This window comes from Canis lupus, chromosome 9 (assembly GCF_048164855.1).
Source record: "Canis lupus baileyi chromosome 9, mCanLup2.hap1, whole genome shotgun sequence".
In the NCBI taxonomy this organism is placed as follows: domain Eukaryota; kingdom Metazoa; phylum Chordata; class Mammalia; order Carnivora; family Canidae; genus Canis; species Canis lupus.
Window position 1 is genome coordinate 13,261,124 of NC_132846.1, and position 12,631 is coordinate 13,273,754.

Sequence of the window (12,631 nt, forward strand, 5' to 3'; positions counted from 1 at the left end):
CACTGAATTCCTAAAAGGTATCCTTAAATATTTAAAAGGTTTTTGTCACCTTCCTCTTTTTCTTGATACATTTTATAGAAGCTTTTTTTCTGTTAACCATTCCTGGCCATGGGAAATAATTAACTTTGTTCACAGTTTCTAACTAAAAATTGAGAGTAATGTTTTTGTATTAGATGCTCTGATCACATAGTTTTTCCACAGAACAGGAAGTTCAAAGATAAATGGAGGCAATCACATGCTACTCATTTCTGTGTGCTAATACTATACCTGACATATGTTTCAACAGCTGATATAGACTCACTTGGGCTTTTATTTGGGAGAAATTCAAATGAATAAATATTTCCCAAATACCTTCTACATCTAATCCATAATACTAAGAGTTACTGTGGATAAAGGGTGAGCAACACATGATCCCTGACCTTCTACATCCATTGTAAGAATTTATAATCTAATTCTGAAACTACATTCATCCTTATCTGAAGTAAAGGTAGCAGAGTAGCCTCAAAAAAGTGGCCTAAGGCATCAAGTACTTTACAATTCAGGGATTTGGGTGATCACCAAGAAAAACTCCATGGCATTTTGGATCTATTAAGATTAAAGATGTAAAAATCTTTTAAAAAGCCAAAAATATGCTACAAAGAAAAAGTCTTGATATCAATACATAGAGGGATGATGGCATTTCCATTGTGTTTTTGGGAGCGAATAACTCTGGAAATGCTTTGATCGGCTCTGTCTTAAAACCTAAAACATGGTGAGTTCTGGATATGTTTCTCAGGGCTGATGTACATAAGTCCCTGAGGAATGCCTATTTGCGGTAAACCTGAAAAGATAGCTTTTGATAATGACATTATGGAGGATAGTGCTTTCAGCCTTCATTTAGGCCACTGATTACTCTTAGATTTCCAAAGTCACTGTGTTCTGTAGCAATATCTTTTTGATAAACTACAATGGCTACAGTGTTCTACCTCTCATTTTTCTTGTCATCCTCAAAGAGAAAGCATGATATTCTCTTTGAAGAACCATTATCAACAGCATTAACATGAGAAATATATAGTCTCTTCCTTATGAAATTAATTTGGCATTATTTTTGAGGTGCGCAACATCTTGGCAACTGCTTTGGTTTAAAACTCTGTGATTTGGGAAAAGCACGTTTCAGAATGTTTAATTCAGTGATACAAAAGGCACTAATGAAATATGCATGTATGAATTTTATATCATATTAGTTCCCTCTTTCTTGAAATCTGAATAAAAGCCAAACATCTGGATTACGTTTGAAAAGCCTGAATTTCCAATTTTCAGAGAGATTCAATCTATTTTGACATTGCACACTTAGCCTTAACATTTACAGTGTGCTATTAACATTACTTGCAATTGTAAAAAAAAAAAAAAAAAAAGTCCAGATTTAAACAAACTTGGTGCCTCCTAATGCTAAAAATATATCTATATTTGAAATGGCTGCTGCTGCACAACTGTATACGTCCATGGTTTAGGCTTCATCAGCATTTCTATTATAAATACTTGTGTTGAACAAGCCTATAATTCAGCTATAGAGATATGGGGTAAGCTTTGATATATAAATTCTCCTATGGTTGTATATTAAAACAACAAACAAAAATTTGTGTATTGCTTAGTTTGAAAAACTGTTCATTGATTCAGTGTTTACCAAGGACCTCAAATATTCAAAGTACTCTTCATGATTGGCCAAAAATGGAATAGCCCTCATCCTTTGAGATTTTATATTCTTCAAATATAAGACAAATAATAAGATTTCTGTTTTTATGGATATTTGGATATATTTTGGCAGCTAGACTAAAGGCAAGTGCATATTTATGGTTGTAATTTAGGGAGGTAAATATGGATACTGATGCTTTATCTCATTTCAGTATCATAGTTTACGTAAGATATAAGTGATCAGTCAAGTTTTAAGAGGTAAAGTAAGAAGTTCTATGCTACACAAGAGATCATGGAAGACAGAGAAATGTGACATTGTTTGAAATTTGCACAATAGTAAGCCTTCAGTGGACTTTAATTTACTACACTCAAATTTTTACTGGATTTCTTATAGCATATATTAGGTAAATCTCATTCTTTTGTGACATGTGGATAACAGCTAAAGTCAGGAATTTCCCTTTTCTCATCTTATTTTGCTTTATTAAAAAATTCATTAGATTATAAAGTAGTACCCGATGAAACAAAAATAGATGTGTTGCAAGGCATTTTGTTTAGGTCAGAAGATGGAAAGTAGAAGAAATAATACTTTTATATTGGAAACTTTTTTGAAGGAGAAAACTGAGTTTCATTACATTAATTGCTGCTCCTCATGTCTTTTTTCCATCCTACACTGCATACTCTAACAGATATTACATAATTGCATAACTATTCTTACTATGTGCTGACATGACATTACGACAGCCCTGATATGGTGCATCATAATGAAACCGTAATTAGAACAGTCATGATGTATTATGGCAATGATCCACATCGTCACTGAAGTGCATTGGAATGCACAGAAAACCCATTGAGATGTGCAGATTTTCAACATAATATAGCACAACCATGAAGTTTCATAGCATGGAGGAGAAATTGCCATTATGCCCACACTGCTGGCAGCAAGGGTTATAACACATTTCTTCAATCTGTTAGAGAAAGTTCTGTATTGATGGAAGGAAATATTTGAGAGTGGCATTTGTGAAGTTTATGTCTTTAAAAAAAATCTACAGGAAAGACTTTATTGAAATATAGACTTAGCTGCATAAATTCTATAGAAGTTCCCCCATAAAATATTCACCAATAAAAAAGGACTCAAAAGGTTTCATTTAATGACTCAAATTCAATGAAATCCTTTTCTAAAGTAGGACAGATTGAAGATGATTTGAGGATTTTTCATTTAACCTTGCCTTTTCTTCTCATTCTCAGTGTCCTATCTTGGGCTTTGATTGAGTAGCTTACATTTTATATGGTTATATCTTTGCTCCCTTGTTGTTCTCCTAGGTTTCTCTACGTGAGAATCTTATATGTGAGTCTTGTTCCAGTAAGTGATGGCTTCTCCTTCACTTGGTGTGTTTTGGTCTTAGCATTCCTCTTATACACATAATAATATGATCATTATGGCTGATTTGGGGATGGGGGTGCAGAGAAGTTCCACTTTCTAAAACAGATAGGAACTGTAGACTTTATTTTCTAGACCAGTTCTCATTCAGTTCCTAACTATGTCATAAAATATCCCAACCAGTTACACTTCCGATGTCTGCTTGAATACCTGTGGTAAGTGGGAACTCCCTGTTGCCCCAGCTTTGTTCCTACTTGTTCTTCAGCCTTTGATCCCATGCCTGACCTCTGAGATCAGATGAAAGAAATTAATATTTTTCTATTGAAAGTCTTCTAAATTTTTCAAGTCTGCTAACATGTCCTTTCCTCTCTTCTGTCATCTTCAACTCTTACTTACCTGTTGGCTGAATATCTTCAGCTCCTTCAATAGCTTGCTCCTTGGTGAAACGTTAAATATTTGGCCTTCCTTGAGTGCTCTCCTATGGACATTTTAGACAGTGCCTAAGCCCCTCTTGGAAAATAGAACCCAACCAGAACCAGGTTTGAGCCTAGTAAATCACAATCAAGCTGTTACTTTTCTTATTTATAACCCTATGTTTATCTCAGTCCAGCCCAAATCATATTTCCTTTTTTATATTTACCTTCCACTGTCTGTTGACTCATTGAACCTAAAGACAGTTTATGCAGTTTTTGTATTTTTATTTTTTTTATTGGTCGGAAATTATTATCTCAGGCTTGACATGTATCATATCTTCTACTTAGATTTAATCTACTATGCTAGCATGTTGTGTTCTCTTTGGAGTATAGTATCATCATAGCTTCAGGTTGCCTACGAATTCAGATCCAGCTCAGGGACATAGTTTGGCCTGCACAGTGTCAAAAAGTTTTAATTCAATGTCTAAAATTTAGGAGATTTCACATGAAAATACATATTTCTGTCTTCTCTTAAACCAGAAACCTGTTCACATAGAGACCATCCTGAAGCCATATTCTCAACAAAGGAACAGTTGAAAGAGCTGAGTAATGGTTGCCTCATTTAGATGGAACTCATGTTCTCCTATCCTCCACAAACCACATTACTTCTTTTTCCCCTTCACTCGGATCGAATGTTTGTAATCATCCAATTTTTTCATTGTTTTTCTTTTAGTAGAGAAAGTAGTTCTCTTCTTCTAAGACACTAGCAATGGTTAGAGTATGAAAGAAGATGACTTAATCTGTGCTCAGCTCAACTTCTTTACATTAGCTGCCAGGTAGTAGGATACTACTTTAGCTAGCTAATACTGGCTCAGAAGAACTGATCCTTAAATATTCAGAAATTTTGCCAGTGGTAGCCACCTTTGGTAGTTTGGAATCTGCCATGGGAGGAGTATTTACACCAGGGAAATCAGCAAACACTACAAATCAGGGCTTTTTTTTTTTTTTTTTTTCTTTTTCCTCAAGACAGCCATTTTGCTTGTATACCACTACCTTATACATATTTGAATTTCTGATCTTTGAATTGAAATATTTATTATTCTCTATTGGTCATTGAGATTAGTATAATCTGGCAATCCAATCAACATGCCATACACATATTTTACTTCCATGTATCATTAATAAAAATATTGAATAAGACTAGATCACAAAAGAGCACTGTAGTATAAGATATCCACAAAACAGTGATCTTTACATATGTTGTTCAACAGGTTCTCAGGAAAACTCCTTGCTTCTGTGCTTCTAAGTGATTACATCCTTCTGCTCACTTTATGCTTATGAAAACCTAATGGAATCACGAATACCTGATCTAGGAATTCACATCCTTGCTGTAGGGATTTAAGTCATTAGATTTTGGGTGTATGTTCTTAGCAATTTAATTATGTTTAAAATCTGGTTAGTAGTGTAGTAAATAACTGGTATTGCTACAAAATTGCATTGAGAAGGTAATAGGATTGAATTTCTACACAAGTTGACAGTCAATTAAAATTTCCATATATCCAATGAGTTAGCCAGTTCTTGGCCGGGGAGCTAGAACAAATGCCTTCCTCCTAAGCCGATCACATCAAAACAGGCAAAATTTATAATAAAGTCAAATCAAGACTCAATGCATCAACTAAAATGTGAGCGTGGTTTATCAAATACAGATCAAAAGCAAGAGATAGACTAGAGAGCACCCACGATATTTCTTCCTTAAATTCCTCTATTTTTTATTGTCACTGGAGGAAAAATAACACATTAAAACCTCCTTACTGAATTACTGTCCTAAACCAATAGATCCATGGGGCTTGTTCAGCTAAAAACCACAACAGACTTTGTAATGCAGTGATGTAATCTTGGCTTTGTGTCATTTATATTCAACCTAAAAAAAAAAAAAAAAAACAATTTTCCTGAATAGACAGGCTGACAACAATATTGTTCGGTGTGGGTTTTTATTTGGATTCTTTCCAAATGGTTCACATGCCTTCACAGTAACACATCATGCTTGCTTACGTTTTTTTTTGCCTGAATTCCAAAGTTTGCCCCTTTTACTAGCTTTCTATTTTTCTTTTAAGGTCTCAGTTATGTTTGTAAAACTAACCAGCTCCACCACAAAATTAGGATGTATCTTGCAGAGTGCATTCATTTTACTTTTTGCATATTTTTCCCGAGGTCATGTCAAGGTTAGTTTGAATTCCATCCTACATTAAGACTTCTTTCACAGCTATTTAGCTCGGCAGCCTACTCCCCGCTGGGGTCTGCCCCTTGGGCACGTCAAAGCTTCAGACCTGACAAATCACACACAGATGAAGCTGTACAGTTTTTTAAACAGTTTCATCAGTAACTTTTTTTTCTTTTTCACTATCCTCCCTCATATTGAGATTTTTTTCCCTCTGAATTACCATTTAAGGAATTTTAAATTCTATTTGAAACATTTTGTTTTCCATCAAAATTGCAAACTAGCAATATCATTTATTTTCTAGTAAATCATACTAATAGCCTCCTAGTCACCAAGACTATACACCAAAAGACCCACAGACCTTTCCTGACTAGTGTAACTGTAATTCCATTGTTAAAATCTATTTGTAGCAGGAAGCTTAGTGTTAGAAAGGTGGTTACATCTACCGGAATCAGGGGGAAAAAAAGTCAACCATAAAAATGCATTGAGTTTATGACATATTACGGGTTGAGCCTAGAAATGTTTCTCAAATGGTTCGTAATATGCTCTTATCAGTATTTTAGCAAAGAGTGAAACTAATGGTGCAACTCCATTTCCTGTTTAATTGATGAAGTTAAAATGCTTGGTTGCTAATGAGTGTATTAGCAAACAATGTCCCCTCTACAGGCTTAAGTAAATCAGGATTTTTTTAAAGCAGTTTATAGTCCTTATTTCTATATAACAAAAAAAAAAAAATTGGCTGTCACAAGATTGCTAGATCAACTGAAGAAATGGTGTAATTATTGCTGTATAGTCATTTTGGCAATGTCAAATGGCCAGATTATAGTTTTCTAGTTCTCACACTAGAAAATAGTTATTTTCTTTTACAAACCATAGGCTTTTCATACATTTTCATTCAGGACAAACAATACCTGAAGATCTTAACTGCAGACTAAGCAAAAAACTTAGAAGTGAGAAGGAAAAATAATATTTGAATGATTCTCCTCTCCTTGGTCCTCTTTTACAGTTACTCAGTATAAAAGCACCCAGCGAAGGGGTCTTTAAAGGTTGCTTGGTTGAAACTAATTAAAGACAGGTCTAAATAGAAAAAGAAAAGAAAAGGGGATCAAAGGAATTACATTAGGTGTCAGGATGTTGTTTGGGGACATTTTATTTAGGTTTTTCTAATTCTATTCCAGGAAAAAGCAAAATTCTAAAAATGTTCATTTTGTTTTTTGCCATAATTCCACATTTGCGTTATTTTTGCAATAAGATACGTGTCAACAGGCAAACATCTTGAAGAAATCATTTCGGCATTGGCGCATTAACACATTATGGTGAAAAGAGAGGCTTGTGCTTTTCACGCAGTGCATTTCAGTCTTCAATTAATGTGAAAGCACTACAATGCCTATGCAACTTCTCTTGCCTAGTGGTGTACCATTTATCATTGCAGTTTTACATTGACCTTGACACCCACTTCATTAGAATAAAGATTGTCTACCATTTAGGTTACATTGTTCCTCTGCACAGAGACCCCATGCAAATTTCTGTTCAGATAGAAGAGCTGCGAGGCTGTCAGAGGTCATCTGCATTAAATGATTGCTGCTATTTTCCAACTGCTTCTTTTCATTCTACTCAATTCAGGGTAGGAGGATCAATCAAGTCCTCTGCCTGAAACAGTGGGACTGCTGGGAATATAACTGTTTTGGGTAGTAGTGGATATGCCCTAAACAGTATTAAATATTTAATATAAACTCATTAAAGGCCATGCAAAGGCTTCAGAAAGATAGAAGATTTATATAGAAATCTAAGGGGCTAGAGAACCTTTTAAAAAATAAATAGAAGAATAATAATCAATTTTATAATTTTAGATAATGAGATCACAATAGTTCTGAAACTTAGTGAATCTTTTCTGTGGAGACTTCTTTCTTACCCTTGCCATGGGTAGGGAAGGGATGAGACAGGCAGGCTTGGTGTTCTTATGCAGTATTTCAACATGAAATCAGAATGAAAAGTTACTGGTTCTTGGTGTTTTTATTTTTCTTTTATAACAATGAATTCTACTCTGGGTATTTGTTTTCAAAGGCTTGGGTATTTGTTATGTAAAAGAAATGATTGGAGAAATAAGTTGCCAGGTTTCCTACTTAAGTTTTCTGAGTGATATAATTGGAATTAAATTATTAATGGGAGATACTTTAAAAAAGATTGTTTTATGATCTTCTATTAGGGAATTTGCAATTCATTTTAATATTTGTAGTTTGATTTATATTAAAGATAATGCAATCTATGTCCAATTAACAATACATGGCCAATGTAATGTGATTTCCAGATCATGCAAATGGAATAAGCTAGAAGAGGGGGTAAAACTCAATTCTTAACCTCAGATGTAATTTGCTGTGCGAGTTCTGGCAATTTTAAATGACATTGCACTTTTTAATTTTTCCAAAGGCTCAGCAGCAAATTTATCCCAATCAAGAAAGCCTATTATTAATTTACAAGGACAATTGTAGGAGTCTTTATAATTTCTCCGTGCAATTATTCGCCATAAATTGCTAATGATAAAATACAAAGAGTTTGCAAGAAATAACGACTATTATTTGTCTTGGGCTTGAACCTTCTTCAATCTGGAACATCTTCCTGGAGTGTAGGTGATAGTGGCTCCATGTGAAACATCACATGCGTTGTGAAATGCTGGACACTGGTGTTCTGGAAAAGGGGGCAGCACAGGAGCTGCGGCAAAGACGGCACTGGCCTCTAGCAGATTCCTGCACTCGGGGGGCATGTACAGCTGAGCCGTGGACCCTGGACTTTCATATAAAAAGACTCTTTGTTCGCCACTGAATGGCATTAGGCATGGACTTGCTGAGGGGCCACCATGAAGCCTCGCATGAGGAGGGCAAACACTAGCCAGAAAGCACAATACGAGAGTCACAGACAGACACATCTCTGCATTTTGGTGCAAAAATGCATATTTTCACGTATAGTTTTACCAGTAGTTTGGTGTTTTGGTGTATTCCTAGCATGTGCTTTCTTGTAAATAGACTAAAATACATGTTTTGTTTTGTTTTTTCCCTCGCTGTATTTTCTCTCTCTTTCTGTTGTGAGTTTAAGGGAAAGGGGATTATGCTGGATATACAGGTGTTTGTGTGTGGTATTACTTTGCACTGGGAAAGATACTCAAACTTGATATTCTAATAACCAGATCATTTTCCTTGCTTTAACCCTTCTTGATATAAAGTCACGTAAAGCCCAGTTAAAATGTGGCATAAGATGTAAATGTTCAGACCCTGAAGACACAGAATTGGACAGCTCTATTCTAATAATCAAGAAAATTCTTTGGTTTAATTCTTATGTTTCTTGTAGCCAAAACTTCACCCTCTGCTCAGCAATGTCTGGTCTCTTTTCAGCATAACCAACAGAAGCACCATACAAAAGTCTTACAATGGATGTCTTAATCTCTCTGTGTGCTTTTAGAGCATTATTTTGAATTCCATCATGCTGCCTTTTTTCTTTCCTCTTCTGAAGTTTTATTACAACAGCAGAATTCCCAGGGAGCTTTGGGGGCAAGGTTCACATAATATAGCCCTGAAGATTTGCTTAGGTGGAATCCATCCCCCAATCCTGGCCATCTTTTGATGATCTTTCTATTTCAAAAAGATTCACTGGGTAGTCTTATAGCATTAGCTGTATGTAGTTTATTTTCTATTTTTTTTATTTACTAGACAGTGAGCATCTACAACCCTTTCATGATGCTTTCTTTCTCTGACCTCACAGTGACAAGGCATCTTGTTCTTTAACATTGAGGGAGGCAGAAAAATGCTTGAGTTGCTCAATGTGTGCCTTCTATACCAGTTTCAAAATGGCTTATTCTTCTGGTTTCCATGGTGACAATTAACACTGTTTCAAGGCATTGTTCCAGTCTCCATTTGGGCAGAATTTTTGGTGTGATTTTTAACAAAAAAAAAAAAAAAAAAAAGATTTTAGGAGGGAAAGAGCCTTTAGCATAACTGTCAAAAAAGTTATCTCAATCAAGTCTTTATGCATTTCTAATTATATTTACTTTCAGAAATCCGTGTTTTACTGGCTTTGTTTTATAATTCGATTTTAGCATTTGTGTTTTTAAAAAGCAAGCACTGAGTAAGAATTTCTAAAAACTTCTTTAATTTTTAGTTAAAAATAGCAAGCTAGTGTTTGTGGTTATTTTTAGCTTTGTTTTTAAAGTTTTCTTATATACCTCCCAGTACACATGGGAGTGGCATTTTGGATAGGAGTAGCCTGTGTCTTTGATTTAGATCATTCACGTATCTATTAGGAGGCTTCATTAGTCAAAATTGAATTGGCCAGGCAAATACACTTAATAATGTAAATATGCCCTTTCAATAGAGTATATTTTATTTTCGACTAGACAGAGAGGCCCACAGCAGGTGCTGTGGGGAAATTAAATACTGGATGCTTATTTACCTTAGCACTCAAGGAAAGCCATCTGACTTTAACTTTGTTAATCTCATTTTTGGCTATTGAAGAGTAGTCCCTATCATAATATCCCCAGACTATAGGACACAATGGGGCAGTCTCTGCTCACTTGCTGCTGTGGGTGAAATGAATATGAAGATTAAATTATCTTCTCTCCACAGGAGAAAGTAGCCCTACTTGATAGGATGACTGAGAACTGATGGAGCTGGCAGTTGATTCTCCCCATCTAAGGCTTCTTTGCTGAAAAGATGTTGAAAGAGAGAAGAGCAAAATGTCTTGGGTATCAGCAAAAACAACCCTCTGGCATTGTTACACATATATACAACTTGAGGTCCTAAGTCATATCAGATTCAACCTTCAGAGGGCCTCAAAACTTAAAGTCAATATCTGTGCCTTAAATTACATGAGATTCTGGTACCCCTTGTGCATATACTGATACACCTAATGATTAGCTAGATTCTTCTAGCTTTTATAGTTTGAAAGCATTGTCCATCAATCACATCTTTGATCAAGCTATTTATACAGTAGGTTACATGGTGGTGAGACAGGGAACATACGTAAAGACAAGTTTTTTAATGTAATAACCTTTTATAATAGCCATTGCAGTGACTACTTGTACCACATTTCCTAGAGAAAATTATTTTACTATGTCTAAAATTAAATTAATTGCTTTTTATATTTTTTTATTATTACCAGACTATCATTTTTATGAGACAAATCTAAACTGTCCTCTGTCTTGACTGATCTGTTGTGTGGGAGCCCTTAAAAGTTGGGGTAAAGAGAGGGATGAGCTTGTCATAAGTGAAGTGATAACTGGTTGAGACTGCTCCCAGGTGGCACAGTCAGAGGACTCCTTCTATCAGTGAACATGGCATAAGCAAAAGATTTAAATAGGATTCTTCTGCCTCCCTGAAATGCTGGTTTCCCCTATATTATGTCAAAGAAGTCTTACCAAATTAATTATGTAAATCTTTGTCAGCAGCATCATCTTTAGATGGGAATCTGATTACCTAAAGCAGATTGCCCTCTCCCAATCATCACTCTGATAAATAAAACACTATCTAGGTTTCTAGAATACTTGTTGAGTGTTTTGTCCAGAAAACTCAAGTGGCCAGTGTTTTTTAAGTATTGGAGTAACATGGGCCTGGTAATTGCCTGCCATCAGAAAATGCAATCAGAATCTCCCACGTGTCACAGGTCAAATTCTGGAAGAGTTCTGATTATGCATATTCATGTAATTTTGGATACTTTGACACTCTGATCAACATTCATTAATACTATGAAATGCTTTAAATCATCTCACTTAAAACATTTTGTTCTGTGATCCACAAATGACTAACATTTGCAGAAGTTTACATAATACAAATGATGTGTGTGTTTAGTGTAAATGAAAGATTAAAATATGAAACAAAGTATGCAAACATATACACATAAATGCTGAGTATCTATTACCCAAAACAAGGATTTCATACCTTCTTTTCCTATAAGCTACTTCCAATTGTATTTTAGTTTGGGATCTTATCTAATACTGTGTTTTCAGGGTGAATAACATGCTTGGTCATGTTTTGGACTTCTTGATTTGCTACTTTGCCCAGACAAAAGCTTTTCTCTTTGGATCTGATAAGGCGACCCTCTTAGCTCAGTTAGAGCAATAGAGCAATACTATCAAGGGCCTCAGTGGCCCAGCTTACGTGCCTCAAAGGAAAAAATTGGAGGATTGCCATTACGTTTTGGAAATGTGCTAAAGTTGTAAATATGGATAATGTTTTAACCAGAATCTAGTTTTCTACTCAGAGGTGTTTTTGTGTGTAGTACATTTTAAAAATATAGTCATTTATAGCTATTTGTAATTTAAAACTTTCTAACTATGAAGTTATCCAAATAGAGTTATTTGAAGAGAATCACTTTAGAAACTGCCACTATAGAAATCACTATAGAAACATTATTAAATGGCACTTAGGTTATCTCTAGCAAAGCATCTCTTAGCAGAGACTCACTTGGCAGTTTATTAGAATATAACGTATATTGGGGGAGAGGTATCTGTAGTAAATTGTGATGTTGGGGGACATTTTGTGGTAATCATTAAAGAGGCATAGATTTGTAAACATTTCTAAAGCACTGATTTGCTCTTTTTTTTTTTTTTTCTCTATATGTACCTCTTCTCAGGCCCACACAGTTTTTAAGTAAAAGAAAAATGGGGAGAAAAAGTGTTAACTGAGAATTCAGGAGACTTACAGGCTAAGGAGGAAGGTCACACAATCTTTAGGGATCATTTTATTTGTACCTGTACCACCAGTTCTCTGTGGGGCAGAGATGAGAGATGGGCAGTACTCCGGAGTCACATGTTAGCTGAAATGAACTGTGATATTAAATCTCTCTGGACCAGGTATTTTCCTGTTTGGAATATCTTAAATCAAAGATCATTTGTGTGTGTAAACTTTACTTTAAAAATGACATAAATCTTAGTCAACTAAATGCAATCCCTTGGATGTTGATGTA

At 35.1% G+C, this 12,631-nt stretch overlaps 1 protein-coding gene across 11 annotated transcripts in view; it reads left to right on the top strand.

The window, feature by feature from the left end:
* AKAP6 (A-kinase anchoring protein 6) overlaps positions 1-12,631 on the top strand; it is a 568,763-nt gene that overhangs the window by 469,846 nt on the left and 86,286 nt on the right. The window lies entirely within an intron of this gene.